This window comes from Lichenostomus cassidix, chromosome Z (genome assembly GCF_008360975.1).
Source record: "Lichenostomus cassidix isolate B80296 chromosome Z, HeHo_3.0, whole genome shotgun sequence".
Taxonomy (NCBI): Eukaryota; Metazoa; Chordata; class Aves; order Passeriformes; family Meliphagidae; genus Lichenostomus; species Lichenostomus cassidix.
Genome location: NC_139511.1, coordinates 63260750 through 63280582, shown reverse-complemented (window position 1 = coordinate 63280582; position 19833 = coordinate 63260750). Strand labels below are relative to the sequence as shown.

Genomic DNA, 19833 nt, shown 5'->3' with positions numbered 1-19833 from the left:
TGTAAACAGCAGTAAGGCACATACCTACAGCTTTCCTTAAATTTTGTAAAAATTGCTTGAGAAACATTTTAAAACCAGTACACTCTACATTAAGATCTTTAATTCCTGCCTTTTGAATTAAGATTCACTTTGAAGAACAAGAAACAAGTCCCAGAGTAACAGACTCTGTAAATAGCTTAAATTTATGGGAACACAGTCATTTATTTTGGGCTAAAGATGCATTCACCCTTGACATCAAAGGGAGCAGGATTAGGTTCTAAAGCTTTACCCTGAAACTTGCAGTTCATTTTGTGGACTACTTAGGTGTGGATTTGCCAGGGGAATTCAGAGAGCTCTGCCCTTCTCCACACTGGAACTAGCTTTTTTCATGCAGTGTATGCTCCTTAGTGTGCTGCAGCCATGTTTGCATGACTGCATAGCTCCTCCCATACAGATTAAGACTATCCCCACCCCATGACTAAAGTCTGGAACATAAATAAGGTTTAAAGGGTTTTGCAGAAGTTTTCAGGTAATTTGAACTACTTGATTTATCACTTTTTCTGGTCATTTCAGGCATAATGAGATGAACACTGTCCATAACAAAGTATTTTTAGGAACATAGTGAACCTCCATGCTGCAATAGATTGCTATGAGGGAGATTTTGAAGGAGAATACAAGGAACCACTTGTCTGAATTAAGTCAAAGAATTTGGTCTTTCATTTATAAAAGTGAATTACAGTAATATCCAAGGGAATAAAAAACATTTAATTTCCCTTAAGGAAAATAAAATCCCGATTTACCCACGTGTGTTAGACACCACCTTCTAAAAGAAATAATGGCTTAAATTAGCTTGTTCTCTTGTGCAGGTAATGCAGCATAGGACTCAAGTAAAATAGCAATTTCTACAAGTTCTTTTAGTGGAATGGTATTTTAAAAGTGTAAAATGGTCCAGTGATATTCCCACTGAAACCATATCAAATAGGTGTTGTGCCTGACCATGATATTTGTAAAGTCTAAAACATATTTGGCATTTGAAAATTTAAATTTCAATGTTCTGTATTTTATTTACATATTAATTCACCAACTAAGAAAAAAAAACGATTCTGTAAATAAATTACTAAAATCACAGAAAGACTCCATCAATATAAATTGGCAACAATCGTTTAGAAGTAGATTGAAATAGTATTCCTGAGCTTTTTAATTTTAGAATTACACTTCCCTGAGAATTCATAGATGTGTAAGTACACATATATATGGCATATGAACTCCAGATAGGTAGGCCATTAAATTATATTTTGTTACCAAGAGAAGGTAAATAGTTTTCCCCTTGAGTTATACAGTTGCAATGTATTAAGTGCAAAGACATAAGGGCACACTTCATTTTCAATACCAATTTTTTCCCTTTATTTCAAATGGATAACTTCAAGTTATAAATGCATAAACGATCATAGGATTGAGACCTTTTATACTTGGACAAAGGTATGTAATGCTTTTTTTTTTCCAGAACTCAGTTTACTCTGTCTCTGTTAATATGAGCCATTAGATAATAGTATTTCCAGTACTGAATTACCAAATTCTCCGGTGCCATCTTCATTTCTGTACTTTTAAACAAAAACACATACACTTATAAACCAAACTTGGATTAATCCAAAATTATGAATTTTGTAGTACTTTAAGCTTGAGAGAGGCATTTGAAATCAGTCTTCAAGACAGCACTATTCAAAAAATCCCAAGCCTGGGAAAGATTCAAGTGCATTGGTGTAAGATTGTATCCCTTTGTGCAAATAACATCCATCCAGCGCTGAAAGGGTGTGTTTATATGTCACAGGGTATTTACAGCTGTGTCCAGCTGATTCCTGAAGTCGACAGACCAGCAATGCTTCCTCTAGAAATGAAAGGATTTTTGTCCAAGTACTGAGCAGCAAAACGACATTAAGTGAGTACTAAAAGACACAGTTAATTCATGGGATATAAATGCTTCTTCATTATTATCCTGTGCTATGATTATTCAGTTTTACCTGTACAGAGGAACACCAGAAAGTCTTTCAGATTAGGACATTCTCCAAACACTCCTTCACAACACACAATTAAAATAATTCCAGTAAATCTGGTGGTGGTGGAGCATCAGCCTCCAGCAAAGGACATTTCACCTGAACATCAGTATTTTCCCCAGTGCTCGTCAAAAAAGGTTGTTTTTGAAAGCCACTCCCGTTCGGTATGTCCATCTGGAAATCCCTCGCCCCAGCAACGCTTTGAGCAGCGGGTGCTTCGGTTCCTGTGGCGAGGCCTCTCACATCCACAGAGACGGGCATGAGCCGCGACAGTAACTCCAGCGAGTGTCCCACCCGCTGGGGCTGCCGCCTTTTAGGGCTCAGTTTAAGGCCCCTTTCCAGGTCTGCCCCCTGCGAGGCGGCATTTTGCAGTCCTCTTCCTCGTCCTCCCCAGCATGCTTAGGCAAGTCAAAAAATAAACACTCAAACGTGTATTCTTTTTTCAACGGTCCCTTCTTCACAAATCCTCAGCGCAGGCTTAAGCGTAAACTTCGGTCTCGTTCCGCTCACCAGAAAGGTGGGGGGTTGGGGTGTGCAGGGGGAAAAGAAAAAAGAAAAAAAAAAGAAAGTCGAGCGGCAGCCGCAGGGGTGTGGAAGGGAGAGGACCTACGTAAGGGAGGCTCTGCCGGGAGAGGCAAGGCAAGGGAGCTCCTGTAGCTGCAGCGGCGGAAGCGGCTCTGGTGGAGCGAGGGAGCGATCGGGCGAGGCGAGGCAGCGGAGGGAAGGGAAGGGAAGGGGGAGGCTGCTGGTGTTTGGCGCCGGTGGAGGGAGTCATTCCTGCCGCTGCACTTCCGGTCGGCATTTTGTTCTGAGAGGGAGCGAGAGAGACACACATAGGATCCTTCCCCCTCCTCCTCCTCTCCCTCCTCTCCCCCTGCCCCCCCGCTCGGTACCGACTCACCGTGCCCAGGCCGCCCTTCCCCGCCCTCCTGCGCTCGCACTCTCGGAGGGAGCGGCGGCGGCGGCGGCCCCTTGGCAGCGCTGCCCCTCGGCCACCCCCCGCTCTTCCCGGCTCGGAGCGCCGCTCGGAACCGGTTCGGCGCGGCCCGGCCCGTGTTGATGTTGTGAAGCAGGCTCGGGGGGAAAGGATTTGCCTCGGCCGCACACCCCCCGGCTCTACATGTTCGCTGCACTGAGGAGGAGACGGAAGAGGAGCCAGCCCCCCTCCCGGCCCGGATTATTGTTGTTATATTATCTCCCCTCCTCCTCCTGCTCCGCGGCGGCGGCGGCGGCCCAGCGGCGGCGGCGGCTCCTCTGAGGAGGGAGGGGGGCGGATTTCTCTCCCCCTCTCTCGGATTCTCGTTGGATTCAGACGCCGATTTGCTCAGGTAATCCCCCCTCCTTGTCTCCCCTTCCCCTCCCTGCCCTCTCCAGCAGCGGGCCGGGCCTCTCAGCCTAGCGGCCCAGCACTGCTGGGAGCAGAGGGGATTAGCTGTTATCCGGGGTAGAGGGGAGTAAGTGGCAACCGGAGGTGTTTATTTCGCAGCCCCCCTTCCTGCTCGGTCGGGTCTGGCGGAGGAGGTTGGTTCCTGCCGGGTTGCCGGGAGGCCCAGGCCCGGCGGAGGGCGCAGGCCCGCCGGCCAGCGCCTTTACTCCAGCTCGGGGATTAGAAAGGCGAAGCGGCTGCTCAGTGACAGGCCTCAACCCGAAAGGAGCAGGAGGAGGAGGAGGAAACAATACAATTAGTCGCAAATGTGCACTGATCCTTTGCCATATTTACAACTTCACCTAGGGCAAGGAAGGAAGGTCCCAGCGCAGACAGCCCTCTGAAGTGGGCCAGGAGTAAGTGAAGGAATAGGGGACGAGAGACAATGTAAATACTCAGGAACAAAAATGCCACCTCTCTTTGCTATTACGTTCCTTTTCTAACCAAATGTGTTCTGAACATTCAAAAGTTTGAATGCTTTTGGTTTTATAATCTCCAGACGTTTAATCTGTAAATAATATTATTGATTAGTGTATTAATGACTTGGTATATTTATAGCATAAAATAGTGCTTGAGGGATGATTGACACAACACGGACACCTGCAGACCCAGGAAATACAGATAGGCAAAAATATTGTATCAGGTACTCCACACAGTCTTGGTGTCTGTGTGCTGTATACATTACAGGAATATATATTAAAAGAAGAAATACCATTTTCTGCTTCTAACAAACAGAAAACAGGCAAGGGATCATGTGTAAAGTGTTGTGTTTATGACATTTAAGGGACCAAGGTGAAGATGAGATATTAACCAAAGTACTTGAGGATCAAACGTAAATTTAATTAAGTGAAATGTGAGAAATGCTTAAAAAGTGTCATCTTTTCTTGTCAGGCCATATCACTTTGAGATCCTGATGTTGTTATTGGCTGTTTGTGTCCATGATGTTTGAATATGTAATTAGGTGTCATTTTTACAGGTCAGATACGTTTTGAAAATGATTGTTTATTAGTCTCAGGTCTTTATAAATAAGTTGTAGCTGATTTACAGTAAAGTAAATCTTGGATTTGTAAATGGTAGAGTTGTGAGTGTTGCTAAAAACTCAGGTAGATTTAAAACAAACACACTGTGAACTAATAAAAATACTTCTACAGAAATTACATAATTGCAGGAAATTTTAAGATGCAGAATTTTCATCCTTGTAGAAAGAAATTTTGTAAATGGCAAACGAGTATTGACATAACATTTTTTAAAAGTTTTCAGCAGGTTTTTTAGTTGTTCAGGTAGATATGTTGTTGTAATATGTGGTTACTGTATCTAATAGAGTAACTTTCTGGTGCATTGTGTTCAGAGTCTTATAAATAAAACTCTGCTATCCTGCCTCCCGCGTGCCCTGATACATGTTTAAAAGGGTGAAGTTAATATAGCTGTCACGTAGAAGGCGTGTTTTTAATGCTGTAAATCCGTGTAGTAGTCAGTAGCGTGTCCGTGATTTGTATTGGTCAGGGAGCAGTTTGAATTTTAAAAAGCCAGAAGATCCTGCTGAGCCCCAATCCCGGCCTCCCTTCCTCCCACTAATCTCCCATTCCTGTCTTTGTGCTGCCTGGTCCTGTTAGACACTGTTTGCAACAGGGCCTCAGGCCTACGTGCGTGGAGAGGAACCATTTACAGTTTGAAAAAGCAGCTTTTTATTTTTAAACTTTGTGAATTGCAGAGGGAACCACTAGTCGTCTCTAACTGTCCTCACCTCGGTGTGTAACAGCGGAATTGCTGTCTGCTTTTGGCCCATAGCATGCGTGGAGGCCGAGTGTAACTCTGCTCCACAGGAATGAAAGGACTGTGCAGAAGTAGTTGTAGTTCTTGGGTAGTTTTCATCATCAGGAAGCGACATTAGCCTAGCGTTTCTTTCATCTCTGTCTCAGGCAGCTGCCGTTCTAAGAAAAATGTGTTTGTTAAGCTAACAGTAGTGAAATTTTCTGACTTATTTTTCATTTAAGGAGGTTTGCTTTAAATATTCTAGATATGAGCAGGAAATGAGCTACTGTAGTTACACAGTTCCTGTCAGGTTTATCTTGCCAGGGTTGTATGGTTGTGTTTACATGTTTACAGAACCCTTTTTTTTTTTTTTTTTTTTTTTTTTTAAATTGGAACAAATGCACTTTCCTGGAATAAAAAGTACATGTATTTATAAAGGAAAAGATAAGATGTTGTCTATTTTTATTTGTAATGAGTTTTTTCAGTTTGTTCTTGTGAGCCATATGTGGTTAATCCTGAATTAGTTGCTTTATCACAGTTTATATAGTTTTGCAGAAATATTTAAAGTTGAAGTATTTATAAGAGGACTTACTTTTCTTTTGGGTTGCATGTTTTAGCATATTTAAGAGTGTGTGTGTGTATGTGTGAAGCAGGCCTGTGGCACTTTCATACTACTTTCTCTCTGATGTTAGGAGCTTGTGCTGTGTTTCTTATCCAGTGTTTATCACAATAACTAGCTGCTTGAGGACAATGTAGTTATTTTATTGCTGTTCTAGAAATACAGAATTAATTATTCTCAAGATGTTAGTTGTAACAATTATTTTAACAAAAAGAGGAAAATACTTCTTTCTATGTTTTATTTTGTACTTTTGATTGCCTTGTTTATTTTGAATTTGCTTACTCTGTACAGGTTTCTTTTCCTCTCAACTTCTTGAACATTTTACCTTTAAGTTATTCCAACAAAATTCTGTTTCTGAAGTCTTTTGCTGTTGATTAAAGCTGGTTTTATACTTTTTAAAATAAAGCCATAGTAACAGGCATATTAGTAAAATAATTATATTTTAATCTGAAATGTTTACATTTTGATTTAGAAGAAACAGACAGGATCAGAGAGGCAAAATTATATCCCTAAACATCTTTGACGATCCTCACTCTACATAAGAGGAAAGGTACTCCTTAGAAATTTTATGCTGGAGACTCCATGTACATAAATATTCATACAACTCTTCTTGCAGAGTCAAGGCCATAGATAGTAATTTCCTCAGGACAGAACCTTTTTGTTTGTTTGTGTTGTTGTCTTAGTGTGATTACTAAGGTAATGTAACTTTAATCCCAAGTGTTTCATGTATGTAGTCCTCTACAATATAAATAAACTGTATTTTTAAGGATATTAAATGAAATGTGAGTTGATTTGAGCTAGAGATCCTATTCTGGTTTTTATGTGTTCAGTGGCAACTGGACTGTTATATATCTATCATATTACAAAGTGATACCAACTTTGTATCACTTTGAATTTACATTACTATTTCATTAAAAATTCACAAGAAATGTGAGAGGAAAAAGTGTATTTCTATCCTGAATGTCTAGACCTTGGAAAGAAAACAAGGCTTCAAATTCACAATTTTATGATTTCTAGAAATTATGTTAGAGGAGTGTGTGGTGTTCATGAATGTCTGTAATTGTTATCCAAATTACACACATACTCAACCAGAAAAATATGGGTAGTGATAGCTTCAAAATTTGGTGACTGGTAGGTATGAGGTGGGTCATCCAGCATTAGGGTGGATATTTAGTGTCACAAACCACAAGGAACATTTGAAGGAATGGCCATTTCAATATCATACCACTTATTTCTGGTCTTGTTTTTCATTTGCCTTTATTAGGAATAGTACAGGTTAGGTTAGCTTCTGATTTTGAAACATCAGCAGTAATGAGCACTCAGTTTCAGAGAGATACTGAAGTAAATGCTTGAAATTGGTGATACCTGTGTATTGCTGCTAATAACTCTGTACAATAATCCCTTTTAACAATAAGAAAAAGTACTCTTAAAATTACAATTGTTAAAGACTTGTTTTCTTAAAATCTTTAATGCAATTAATCTACATTTGTATTTTTATTTTCTTTGTTTTACAAACATACTTCTTAGTTGCTGATCCTGAACCCTGAAGTAGGTGTAAAGAAGTGCTTTACATTGACATCTATGACACCCCATGAGTGAGGAAACTGTGTTTTAGGAGATTGTACAGGACCTGTGATTTGTATCTCCCTTCCCATCCATGCTGTTGACCATGGAAAATCTCCCCAGCAAGAGGGAGGGGAGAAGGGATTTTGGCCCAGCGGTATGTGGAAAGTAAAAGGGATTCCAGTCAGATTGAACATGGTTGTTGATACTGTATCTGAAGGTGATTACCTGGTTTACACGAACAACTTTAAAAGAATATAAGTATCCAAGACCAGTTTTCATGTTAAAGTCATAAAAAATTCTAGAAAGAATTAATTTTTATGGCCTTTAGAGTCTGTATCAGTTTTAAGTGTAGGTAATCAAGGATCTCAAATTTTTTTTATATGAGTAGATAATTAATTTTTTCATTTTATTGCTGTGGTTTGATTTGAAGCACTTTGGTTTTTGTAGCAGTGTGTATGTGTAGACATGCACTGCATTTTAGAGGAGCAGTGTGAGAAAGCCCTAGGCTGCAAAAGAAGGGAGTTAGACAAGGGAGCAGCAGACTAAGGAGCTGGGCCTTTAACTGCACCATTGTATTCATCCCTCCCCTGGCAACCCCAGCTCAGTGCCTCATACAGTGCATGGGAAATGCCAGCTGACCGCCATACTCTTATAACGTAGTTTATATACTTACCATTCAGTGTGTAGCCTGTTGCCTTATTACCTGCTGTGTACATCCCAGTCTTTCAGGGAGACGAAGTGTTTTCATATTTTAATTTGTAGAGTTATCTCAAAAGAAAGTGCTTTGCAAACATTAGAGAGCTTTATTTTTCCACATCTGTACTATATTATTTCCATTTTATAGATGAAAGACTCAAACGGAATCAGAATAGTGACTTTTAAAAGCTTATAAATTTTGTCTATTGTGACATGTTTTACTCTTCAGATTTTTAAAGTTACTTTACAGCACTTGGGAAGTTCATAACATTGTTTTTCTTGACTTTATTTGTGGTCATGTGCATTCTACATTTTAACATATTAGCCTTGTTGTTTCTCCTCCTGAATCCCTAAGAAGTATGGAATGGGTTTTCACTGAGGGCCTTAAACATCTATTAAATTTCAATGCTTTTGATCAGTTGGATAAGAACCGACTTCCCATCCTAAAAAAGAATCTTCATCTCCTAAAGTTTATCAGGGTGAACAGAGTAAGAGATGTATCATAACCCAAATCCCACATGTAATTAAAGGTTTTGGCTACAATATTGAAGACAGAGATACAAAATGTTACTGTTACTCTCTACAATTGCTACTTCCTGTTGGAAAGTATCCTAAGCATTGGGTTTTGGCTCTTGGAAATAAAACTCTGGCTCTTGACCTGGTAATTATTGCAGTTGATGTAAACTGTTTGAAAGCACACTCTCTGCACCTAGTGGTCACACCACTATGGTGTCAGTCAATTGTCAAGGTCCTCTAAGACTGTTAGGAAAGCAAGGCTGTTCTGAGGTGTAACAAGTGCATTCCTAGTCAGAAAATTGCTCTGGGCATTTAGGAAGTCCAGGCCCAAATGCGTAATCTGTATCAAGCAGAGAAGTTCTTGAACTTTTTTCTTCCCATGTGGCTTTTTATATCAACTTCTCAAGGCATGGGTTAGGGGCTGTGAGTACGTTATGGAACAGGTAGAATAAGTGGCACTTCTTTCTGTCTTTACTCATGAAGGTTTTCTGTGAGACTGTGTTTGTGGAGCTTTTTTGTTTGTTTTGGTTTTTCTGGTTTTAGTTTTGATTTTTTTTTTTTTAAGAAGAGTTGATTTTCATAAATGTCAGTTTTCAGCAAAAGATGTCTTGAATGTGAAACTTTTCACTGAATTGGTTTTATTAACTGTGCTGTTCAAATTCTTAGTTAGAAAGTGTTATGTCCCATAGAAGGTACCTCCTTTTACTTTGTAAGTTTGTGTTACATGACATATATGTCATGTACCATATATAGGGCAGTGATCCTGTGAATAACAAGAAATGGTATATGACCATTTAATGAATGACTGTCATAACACACAAGGGACTAAAATGTAGGTATAAGGAACCAAGAGTCTGACATTTCTTAATACTTTGATGTTTGTTTTTGTAGTAATAACCTTTTTTTTCTTTTTTCCCCCAAGCTCACTGACTAACAAACATATGTCTGTGATAATGCAATCCCTATCTCTCATGTTTGAACTCAGTCTTTCCTCTGTGTTGACCAGGTACTCAGAAACAATGAGGTTGCAAATACTACATCTCTAAAATTTTGTTTTCAAGTCTTATGACTTACTAAGACTAAAAATTCCTCCTTTCTTGCATATTAATTTCCAATTCAGATGTGTTGCTTTCTCTTTTTCTTCAGATATGCTTTCTGGATATTGAGGATAAGAAGAAAAATTTAGAGGGCCCACACCAGAGGCAATATACAGCAGCTGACTTGAGGGCTGTAGAAAAAATAATCTGGAACCCACTTTTTATAGTCTAAAAGTTAGAAAAATTTTGATGAGATTCTAATGAGACTATGGTGACAACTTAGGGGAAGTGCTTTGTAAAGATCTAAAATCTTTGAATTTTTAAAAAATTTGTTGTTTTGTTTTGTTTTTTTCTGAAGGGAAAACTTAAAATCTGCTTGGTGATGTGTTAACTTTCTAGTTAAAACTAAGGTGAAGGGATTTCTTTTTACTGGAGTGGATGCTGTATTTTTTTTTTTTTTCTTTTGAAATAGTGGAAAAGAGATTTTTTTTTTCTACTAGGATGCTCAATAATGATTGCTTCTTCCTGGTATTTTTTTTTTACAATCTCTTGTTGAGGCGTAACCTGGAACATAGCAAAACTCATTTATCCTGTTAAAAGTTCATTTATCCTGTTAAAAGTCAGCAGTTACAAGGATTTGAAGCATTGCTTAGCAGAGTTACTAGCTGACTTTAAGAAGGCATGTTTCTCCCTGCATGTAGGTAGGATTGGTTCTCCTCTCAGTTTCCTGATTACTGACATACTGTTTAAAGGCAATGATTTTACTTCTGACTTCGCTAAACTTTAGCCGTTTGGGCCAAAATCTTCCATGCTGATTGAATGCCTTTTAGTGACTTACTCTGTGAATAATGTTTAAAGGGAACGTAGTTCATGAGCTTCTAAGGGTCATGATAAAGGACAAAAATGTTTGAAAATTGTTCCTGACCTTCTTTTCAAGCAATTGAAGCACTGCTGTTCTTTGGGAAAAGGAATTTAGAATTTGAGTGTGAGATGACTTTTTGCATTTAGGATATGTGTTCTGTAGCCATTAGAAAAACTTTCAAAAAAGTGGGCAAATTATTAGTTTCTAAAAAATTAACTGACTTCCCTGATTTTAGGCACTGTTGTCGAAAAATTTTGTATGCACAGGAGAGCTTTCCTAGTAAGTTCTAAGCAGTGAGATGTGGTACAAACTCTTAGTTTTGCAATGTCCATTCACACCTTATCCACAATACAGATTAATGCGCGTCTGTAAAAAACAAGAATTGAAGTTGCAAATGGCTGGAAGGGTGAGCATATGCAGAAGAAGAGTGGTGGACTGGAAGCAGACTTACATGGATGGGGAAGGAATGGAGTTTGAAGGGTAGGAATTGGGAGTAGGTAGGAGCCTTGAAGTTCTTAAGGAGCAGGACCACTCCTTAAGATGATCAATGGGCTGTAGCACATCTCCTCTGAAGACAGTCTGAGAGAATTGGAATTGTTCAGCCTGGAGAAAAGAAGGCTTGGGGGAGAGACCTTATAGGACCTTTTAGTACCTAAGTGGGGCATTTCTGGAAGCCTGGAGAGGGACCTTTTACAAGGGCATGTAGTGCTAGGACAGCAGGGAATGGCTTTAAAATGACGGAAGAAAGGGTGAGATTAGATTTTAGGAAGGAATTTTATGCTGTGAGAATGGTGAGACACTTAACACATTGCCCAGAGAAATTGTAGCTGCCTTATCCCTAGAAGTGTTGCAGGCCAGGTTGGATGGAGTTAGTGGAAATTGTCCTTGACCATGGCAAGGAGGATGACCTTTAAGGCTGCTTCCAACCCAGATTCATTCTATTATTCTGTGAAATAATGACTGAACTGTGAGGACTGGATAAAGGAGCTGGTGGGGCAGATACAAATGTTTTTAAGAAAGAGCTTAAAGGAAGAACTGTGAAACAGCCTTATCAAGAAGCCAAGGCAGAAAGGTACTCTGGATTTGCTTGTACAGTCAAGGAAGGCAGTTCAGGGATGAGAATGGGTGGGAAGTGTGTTCTGAGAGAGGCCAGAGAGGGGAAGGAGAAGAAATTGCCTGAGAAGCCAGAAGTACAAAACAAAGATTGGCTGGGTAAAGAAGCATTATTTCACACAGAGGAATTCATTGTTTGAAATGTCCTTTTTTTTTTTTTTTCTCCTAAACTGAGAAAATGACAGAGTAAAAAAGAAAAAAAAAAAGCTCAGAAATGTTGTCTACTTCTTGTAAGAGGGAATTATAGGAGATTCTGTAGTTCACATTACCTGTGTAGTGTACGTGTGCCATCTTTGTGAATGCATTGTGGTACTCTTAAGTCTGTTATCCCTTTTTTACTGACAGCAAGATGTCTGTTTCACTGACTGTGTAAAATAAGTTGAATTCTGGTTTTTAGTATCTTTTTTTTTTTTTTCAATACAATGGGTTATATGAATGTCTCCTAGTATTTGCCTTAGATATTGTTGATTCTGCCTTGGGGAAAAGGATAAACTCTTGAGATTGTTTTCAGTCCTGTCTTTAATGATTAAACATTTTGATTTTTCTTTGGTGTTCGGTGTGTAGCCTTTTGCCTGAGATAGAAGTCTTAATTTCCTCATAGGCTTTTCTGTGGTCTGTATTGGAATATTGTAATGCTCCACAAATGCTTATTTTTTAAATGTTTTTGAGGGTAGTATATAATCATGCAAGTTGAGTACTGACATGCAGAAGTTTGTCTTTATTAACTTTGGAGGTCTAACTAGAATAAGTATAGAGCCTTAATTTTAAATTAACTTGATTTTTTTTTTTGCATCATAATTTGTATGATAATAGTAGGACAGATTTTGTTAATTTTGGTTACAAATATGACTAATCAGCACTTCTTCAAATTTGGCTTTGGAGCCTGCAGATTAAAAGGAATGCAGAAATATTTACCATTGGTAATAAAAATAGAATGAGATTCCCAAGAGTGGCATTTTTCTGTTTCCTGCTATCTGATCTGAAGCCTCTTTCCCTTCATATTTTCTTTGTTTTCACTTGTAGTTGAAGCGTCATGTGTACAACAGACCTTACAGCCTTATGAATAGCCTCTGATTTACTTCCAGAGCAGATCCCTGTAAACTGGAGGAAGATTGGGCCTGGGGGTGGCAGGGAAGTGTTACACAATTACATAATCCAAGGACTGTGTTGGAATTCTTAGGGGCAAGGGACATTTATTAACTTTTGATTGACTTTGCAAAGACTTTTTCAGCCTGGGGGTGTGGGATTTCCCATTGAAGTGTAGAAAGCTTTGAGATGATACTCAGAAAAAGTGATGTTTTAATATTTGTTGATATCAACTTTGTAGTGCTGAGTGTTCTGTTTTAGAGGATGTTTTTAAAGTCATACCTCTAATTTTTAATTATAAGAGTTTTAACATTCAGATATGCATTCAGTGCAATACATTTTTTTAGCATTTTCTTGTAAAATAGCTGTTACAGTACAATAAGTAAAATTTTCAGTCTTGATTTCTGTGTCATAAAAAGGGACTTTGTTACGACACTGCTGTTGAAAAGGTCAACCATTGAATGTCAGTCAAAAGTTTGAGATGTGTGAGTGGGCAAAATGGAGCTCAACTCCTGTGGTATTGAGTAAGGGATCTATATTGGTTAGTTGATACAAAACACAGGAGAGATTTTTACATCCTGGAATTCAGTTTAAGTCACTTTATTTGAAAATCACATTCTCTCCTTAGGGTTTTTTCCCTGTTCTAATTAATCTTCTTTGTGCTTTGATATAATACTCCTTCAACAGGAGCATAAGACAATGCTCACTATGCCATAAAATACAGAGCCAGTCAAGGACACCAAGAGATAGTGACAAATGCATGTTTGAATGTCCTGCTGCTGAGGAAGATTTCTGAATCTGTGTCTGATACTGTGGGGAAGTGTTCTATCTCTGTCCTCCTGAGATTTTGAGTGAAGTGTTGGAGGCAGTGGCTAATACACAGTGCCAAGTAATCAGTTCTGTATGTTAGGTATGTTCAAAGCATGTGTGTGACTGCACTTTCCTACTGTGATGATCTTGCCCAGGCTTATGTGTAAAACAGTTGTTGAGCTGCTTAGCTCTGACATACACTGAAGCAAATTTGGAGCAAACTTTTCTGGTGATAAGTTAGATTACTAATGGCTTAGAGAATTGTAGGAACACACTGTGCACTCTACAGTCATTATTATAAAAGATTATTTAGAGTTATGGCTCTGCATATTTACTCACTGGAGTAATTCCTTCTGGCTTTCTATCTAGCATGATGTAAAATTTAGTAATGTTATTTGCAACATAGATAATTTATTTTACCATGGAAAATATAATTAAAATATTTGAGGAATTGCAATAAAAATGTTACAGTTTAAAGACACTTTTGTCTGTAATTCACTAAATATGATTGCATGAACAAGCCATCATGCTACTGGAAAGTAAACATTCTCAGTTTTCACATCATACTATAATTTTAACCTGCAACCTGGAGAAAGAATAATGAAAGCCATTTATTTAATTCAGTGGCGTATTAAATGATTGGTTTTAATTAGTAGACTTCAGAATAGGAATTCTCACTTTTTTTGTAAATATTTATGTTTATTCCTGACAAATCTTTTTTTCTAGACTTAAAGTAGACATATGATGTCATGGAATTAAGCAGATTCTTAATCATGTCTTGATAAGTAATTAGTCAGTGGAGTCTTATAAAAAGCACCGTAGGTGGAATTCTGAGAATTCAATGCAAGTCCTGATAATTTCAAGTTATTGCATTCTCAGTTACAGTGAATGTTCAGTTGTGTATATGTAGCGTGTGCCAGTTGCACATAACTTGGGTTAATTTAAACCTGTTTCATTGCTGGCTAAGGAAGGTTGGATTAATTTGCATTTTTCATGGGTATTATGTACAATTACTGATAGTCAGCTGATGCACAGTTAACTAGAGAGTGTAATCTACTTGGACTAATCAGCTTGCCTGAATATGGCTGATGGTCCATGTAACCACTGTGTAAAATTTGGGAGAGAGCAGTATTTGAAACAAGAACATTTAAGGTCTACTACCTGCACCTGATTATTGATATGGGTGTAAGTTTGAACAAGTGTTTTGGGAAGGACAGTAAAAATAGGTGAAATTCTCATTGTAAAATACACAAATTTTGAAATTCTGATAGAAGATACCGTGAAGCTGTTACATATATAGCAGATAATTATTTCAAACAAGAACAGAAACATCAGTTTTATGATGATGTTTACATGCTTATGCTATTTTGTAATGAAATAAAAAATGGAAAATAGGCATACTTTAATTGTAAAGGTGACCCTATAGAAATAGCATTAGTTACCAAAGATATTAAATTTGCTGTACAGAATCTAGTTTTATTTGCAAAATGACATTCACCTTGATAAGAAGAATTCAGTTTAGTTTCATTTGTGTGATTGTGGTGAATAAATATTCTGTAAATCAAGTCACATGCAGATTCATTAATGGGGTTGTGTGTCAGATAATGCTTTAAAATTATACTTTTGCAAATGGATTACTTTCAGTGGATTTATACACATGATTACTTAAAATTGATACCAACGTATTTGCTTCCTAAAATAAGAAATAACAAGGACTTTAATAGCCTAGTTCCTTAATGCTGGGGTATTTACATACAGTAAAATATTTCTTTGATGAAATCAATTATTATAGTAGTAAATAGTGGGTGCACACAAGACAAGATTGCTTTTTTTCTCTTTAAATAATACATGATAATTTTTAGCCTAGATTTACCTCGTTAAGGCCAACAATAGCTTTATGATCCTGTCATAGTTACTGAGTATTGTTCTGTGGTTAATTTGGTTTTTTTTCATAATCATTGTTAAGTGTTTCATAAATTTTTGTAAATTAAAGATGTTTATATTTTAGGGAAATGGTGTGGGAGTGGCTTGTGGTCTGGAGTGCTAATTGCTGAAATGTAGTGGTGGACTTGCACTTGTGATTGCTTTACAATAACTTCCTGAACTCTGAACATAGTTGAATAAATTCAGCACTCGTTTAGCTTATAAACATACTCATCAGTGGTATGTTAATTAGCTCCAGATAACTTGAAAGATTTTTCTTTTTTTTTATAAATACCTATATAAAATTCTTTTGTATTTGTTTGGGTAATAACTCAGATACTTGTCCACTGAAAAAGCAGAGAGCTGTCTTTGAGAATTCACCTTAAAATCTTTTAGAAATAAGAAGTACATACTTAACAGTCAGTGTCTGAGAAAAGATAGAAGAGGATGTTTGTTCTGAGTAAACAGTAGGAATAATTAGCAGTGGGGGGAGCTCACGTTCCTTTTAATATGAACCTGGAAAACACAAACGTAAGTGAATGTTGGATTATGTGAGATAGCAGTTTGGTACTATACAGAATACTACTGTCAGTATAAATTTGTGTCTCAGACACAAGTATTATCATGTGTGCCAAAGCATGCAGACAATAATGTCAAACATTTGGCCTGGGAAGGCCACTTGTGGTTCTGCAGGCTCTAATTTATGGTCTCCCGTGGCAACAGTTAAAGAGAAAAAAGGATTATGAATTCAGATGTATCCCAGTATCATATCCTGTGAGTTTAATAGGAAGGGTTTATTTTTTTCTGGATATAAACAACTTGTTCACAGAGGAGCAGATCATTACCTTGCTCCTAAGCTGCCCTCCTCTCAGTTGTATGTTTAATTGCAGAAATTGGTAAGTTAGCAATTATTCTGTTGGGAAACAGGACAAAAATTCAGTAGTTTTATGTCCTGACCAAGTGTCTATGAATGGTTAGTGTGCCTCCCTGTATAGGTGCCTTCACATCCAAAATAAGAATAAAAGACTGAGTATTAGCTGCACCTTATTCCTACTTCAGTGTTTGTGTCACTCTTGATGCAAATCTAAGGTATTTGAGGCCTGATTCATTGCAGACGCTTCTGCTTCCTCTTCAAATAGCATGTGAGTGAAATTAGAAGGGTATCTTAAAGGGTATTCTTAAATTTTGATGCCTCTGAATTGTTACAGTATTCCCAAAAAGATGTGTAGTTTCTGTGTCTCCTTTGTTCTTTCTGTGTCTCCTTTGTTCTAAAATAACTTTCAGCTTGGAAAAAAAAGCTGGATTCTATGGAAATGGATTCTAGCAAAGCTGCAGAGAATGGAGAAGAAACTCCAAAATGAGCTTGTGACTTGTGAAATAATGTTAATATTTCACAGTAGAAAGATTGAGCTATCATTCTAAAATGTGTCTGTTATCACCTGCATCTCAGGAAAGACTGCAAAGATCAGCTTTAGTCTTCCATCAAAACTACTGCCCTACAAATATATCTTTCTGGCAGTGTTGTGGTTTACATCGTACTTTGTATGTACTTATTTTCATTCGTCAATAATTTATAATAGGCAAACAGCTATAACTATATTTTTCTTATAAGAGAGTGAACTGAAATGCATAGTACACTGTTTTAAGATATTTTAAAATGTTTAGTTCTAAAGTAATTAGAAGATAGAATGATGATAACTCAATTTTATGAGGTTTTAATTTTTTTTTCAACATAGGTAAAATTTAGCTCAGTTGGTTAGAGCATGGTACCAAAATTGTGGGTTTGATCCCCATATAGCCATTCATTTATGAGTTGATGGATGATCCTTGAGGGTCTTTCAGCTCAGAATATTCTGTGATTCTTTGTGACACTTCAGATACAACTTACCTGTATTTTAAAATCTGCTCTTTTCCTAGAAAAAGAGAACATGTAATTGCAAATTATTGTGGTTCAACAGGTTATGAGAATAAAACGCTCAGCATCCAATTGTGTAAATTCTATTAAAAAATTAGGCATGACTCACTAATTTAATCTTCACTTTATTCATTAATTTGATTATCTGCATAGTCACTTATGACTATCTGTGTATCTGTAGTGGGCATATGGGCCACAGTTCACCTTTACTTCAGCAACAGCTGGGACAATAGTACTGTCTAAATTCTAGTCAAAAGTTTTTTATTAAAGCCTCAGTGAAATTGAGAGCTATAATTAGCCTCCTCTTCCACAGTAGTGAGGTTCAGACCTTTAAGAAGTGATGATTGTTGTTTAGAATGAAGTATCTGGAGAATAAAGTAAATAAAAGATAAAGAAGAACATCTGTGAGTTGTCAGGGATAGAAGGATTCAGTGTGTATTTTTGTGGTGTGACCCTGTGAGGATTAATTTAACCTTCATGAAGCAGATCTTGGGCCTGCCCCACATGCCCGAAATATAGTCAACTTGGCAGTGCAGCCAGGAACTTGGAACTGTGTCCCTAGTCTAAGACATACTTCTTTTGCTTTAGCTCATCAGTTTAGAATTTAGAGATTCAGATGTAGGATGCACATGGATTTTTATTTAATCAGTTAAATGATATCTACAACTCATAGAAATTAAATTCACAAACAGGAAAATGCAAATTTTGCTGTTTCAGTCATTCATTGATGACCAGCTTTCTGATATTGGAAGGTATGACTTATTTATATAAATAGGAAAAAAATATTGCCATTATTAATGAGTAGAGAAGCAGTAGCAGTGCATTTATCATCTCTGAGGTTTTACCAATCACTTCTTTGAACAAGTATTGCTAAGAGCCCTTTTTCCTTTTACATATTAATGGATTTTTGGACATGTTTTTAATTTGCCAACTTCATTGACTCCTTGCTTTTGTAAGTGAGACCTTGTATATGTGACATAATTAGAATATATTTTCTGGAAAGGCCATGTGAATACTTCAGTAAGTGAAGTTGAAAGCAGGCTTAGCTAAACTAAACCAAGCTGCTCTTATACTGACACTTAGATTTCTGCATTTCTTTTATGTCAGTTTAAATATCTACCTTTTAGAAAAGTGTAATCCTTTTTCATTAGTGAGGGCTTGCTCATCTCTCTCTTTTTCCACCCTCCCTCACAATTTTGAAAATGGCTATTTAATCACTACCTCTCATAAACCAGTGAAGAAGCCATATCATGAAAGACTGCTCAAGGGATACAGGGAAATAAAAATCTTTCTTGGCCTGTTTTACTTTGGAGCATTGATAGAAGATGTTGGTTGGGTGAAGTATGAATGAACCTGGAGCCTTGAAAGTATGTGACATGAACTAGATAGTCCCTCTCTCGCCTTGCAATATATAAAGAGGCATATTTTGACTTCAGTGAGTTAGGTAGGTTTGTGGGAGAAAACTTGATTTCTGAGGGAGCATTTGTTGTTGACTTGCAATGAGTTTCATTGTTTGTTTTATGGTATTGCAGTGCTTGATTAAAAGTATTTATAAATTATTTTGGGAACACTGAGTTTTCAAAGTATGTTGCTAAAATAGATCCCGAGAAATGTTTTGGCTGATTGGAAGATAATAACAACTTACATATTTCAATATAATAGAACAGATAACTCTTCCTGGATCTTTTATTTTCTTGGCTTTTGGGGTAAGATGGATTAGCATGTATGAATGTGTTGTCTTGTTTTCTTACGTATATTAAGTTTTAGCAGTTAAATGATCTTGTAAGAACTTTCTCTCTGTTTGATATGTACAGTTTTTGATGAGACACTGTTCCAAAGCAAAATAAAAACAGTGAATGGCATCCTTGGTTTTTGGAAATCTCACATCAGTAAAAATCCTGTATCTGACTTTTGAAAACAACATAGTGATATTTGTGGGAAAAATTCAAATAAAAGTGTACTAGACCTGCAATTGTAGAATATAATTGAAGTGTTTTGTTTTAGAAATACTGTAATGTTATAAAGCTGAAACGACTTAGTTCTGTGATTTTAAATTAAAATCTATTTAAATGGGAATATCTTCTTAAATGTGTCCACTTTGACATATCATAGTGTTCGCTGAAACATTCTAATTTTAAAAATTCTCATTGAGTTAAATGGATAGGTGTGCAGGAAGAGTATAAATATTTTCTCTCTACCCACCAGAGGTGAGGGAAGAGGGATTTTAACCAGTGTCTCCCCCCTGTACTTTATTTATAGGGGTCTCATATGCTGTAATATAATCCGAAGTCCTAAAACTTCTAAAACTTCTGACCACTACACTGTTTCTGTTTCTGTACATGTATAAATTACTAGCTGTAAGATACCTTCCAGTCTTGTATGCTTCTTGCTTTTCCAGTTATTTTCTAGATCCTATCACAGTCCACTTCAGAGAGCCTTAGATGTCTTTGTTCTCATGGATTACTTAAAATTTTTGCTAAAT

The 19833-nt window shown here is 37.3% G+C and overlaps 1 protein-coding gene across 6 annotated transcripts in view; it reads left to right on the top strand.

Annotated features, from left to right (window-relative positions):
* The first annotated feature begins 1806 nt into the window (after positions 1–1806).
* Positions 1807–19833, top strand: part of NIPBL (NIPBL cohesin loading factor) — a 147194-nt gene continuing 129167 nt past the window's right edge. For 5 of the 6 annotated variants that reach the window (XM_085042744.1, XM_085042740.1, XM_085042743.1 and 2 more), the window contains exon 1: positions 3218–3358. The gene's annotated coding sequence lies outside the window, so the exon portion shown is untranslated. Of the gene's footprint in view, positions 1916–3217; positions 3359–19833 lie in introns of those variants that run through there. The other variant, XM_085042738.1, reaches the window with a different exon arrangement.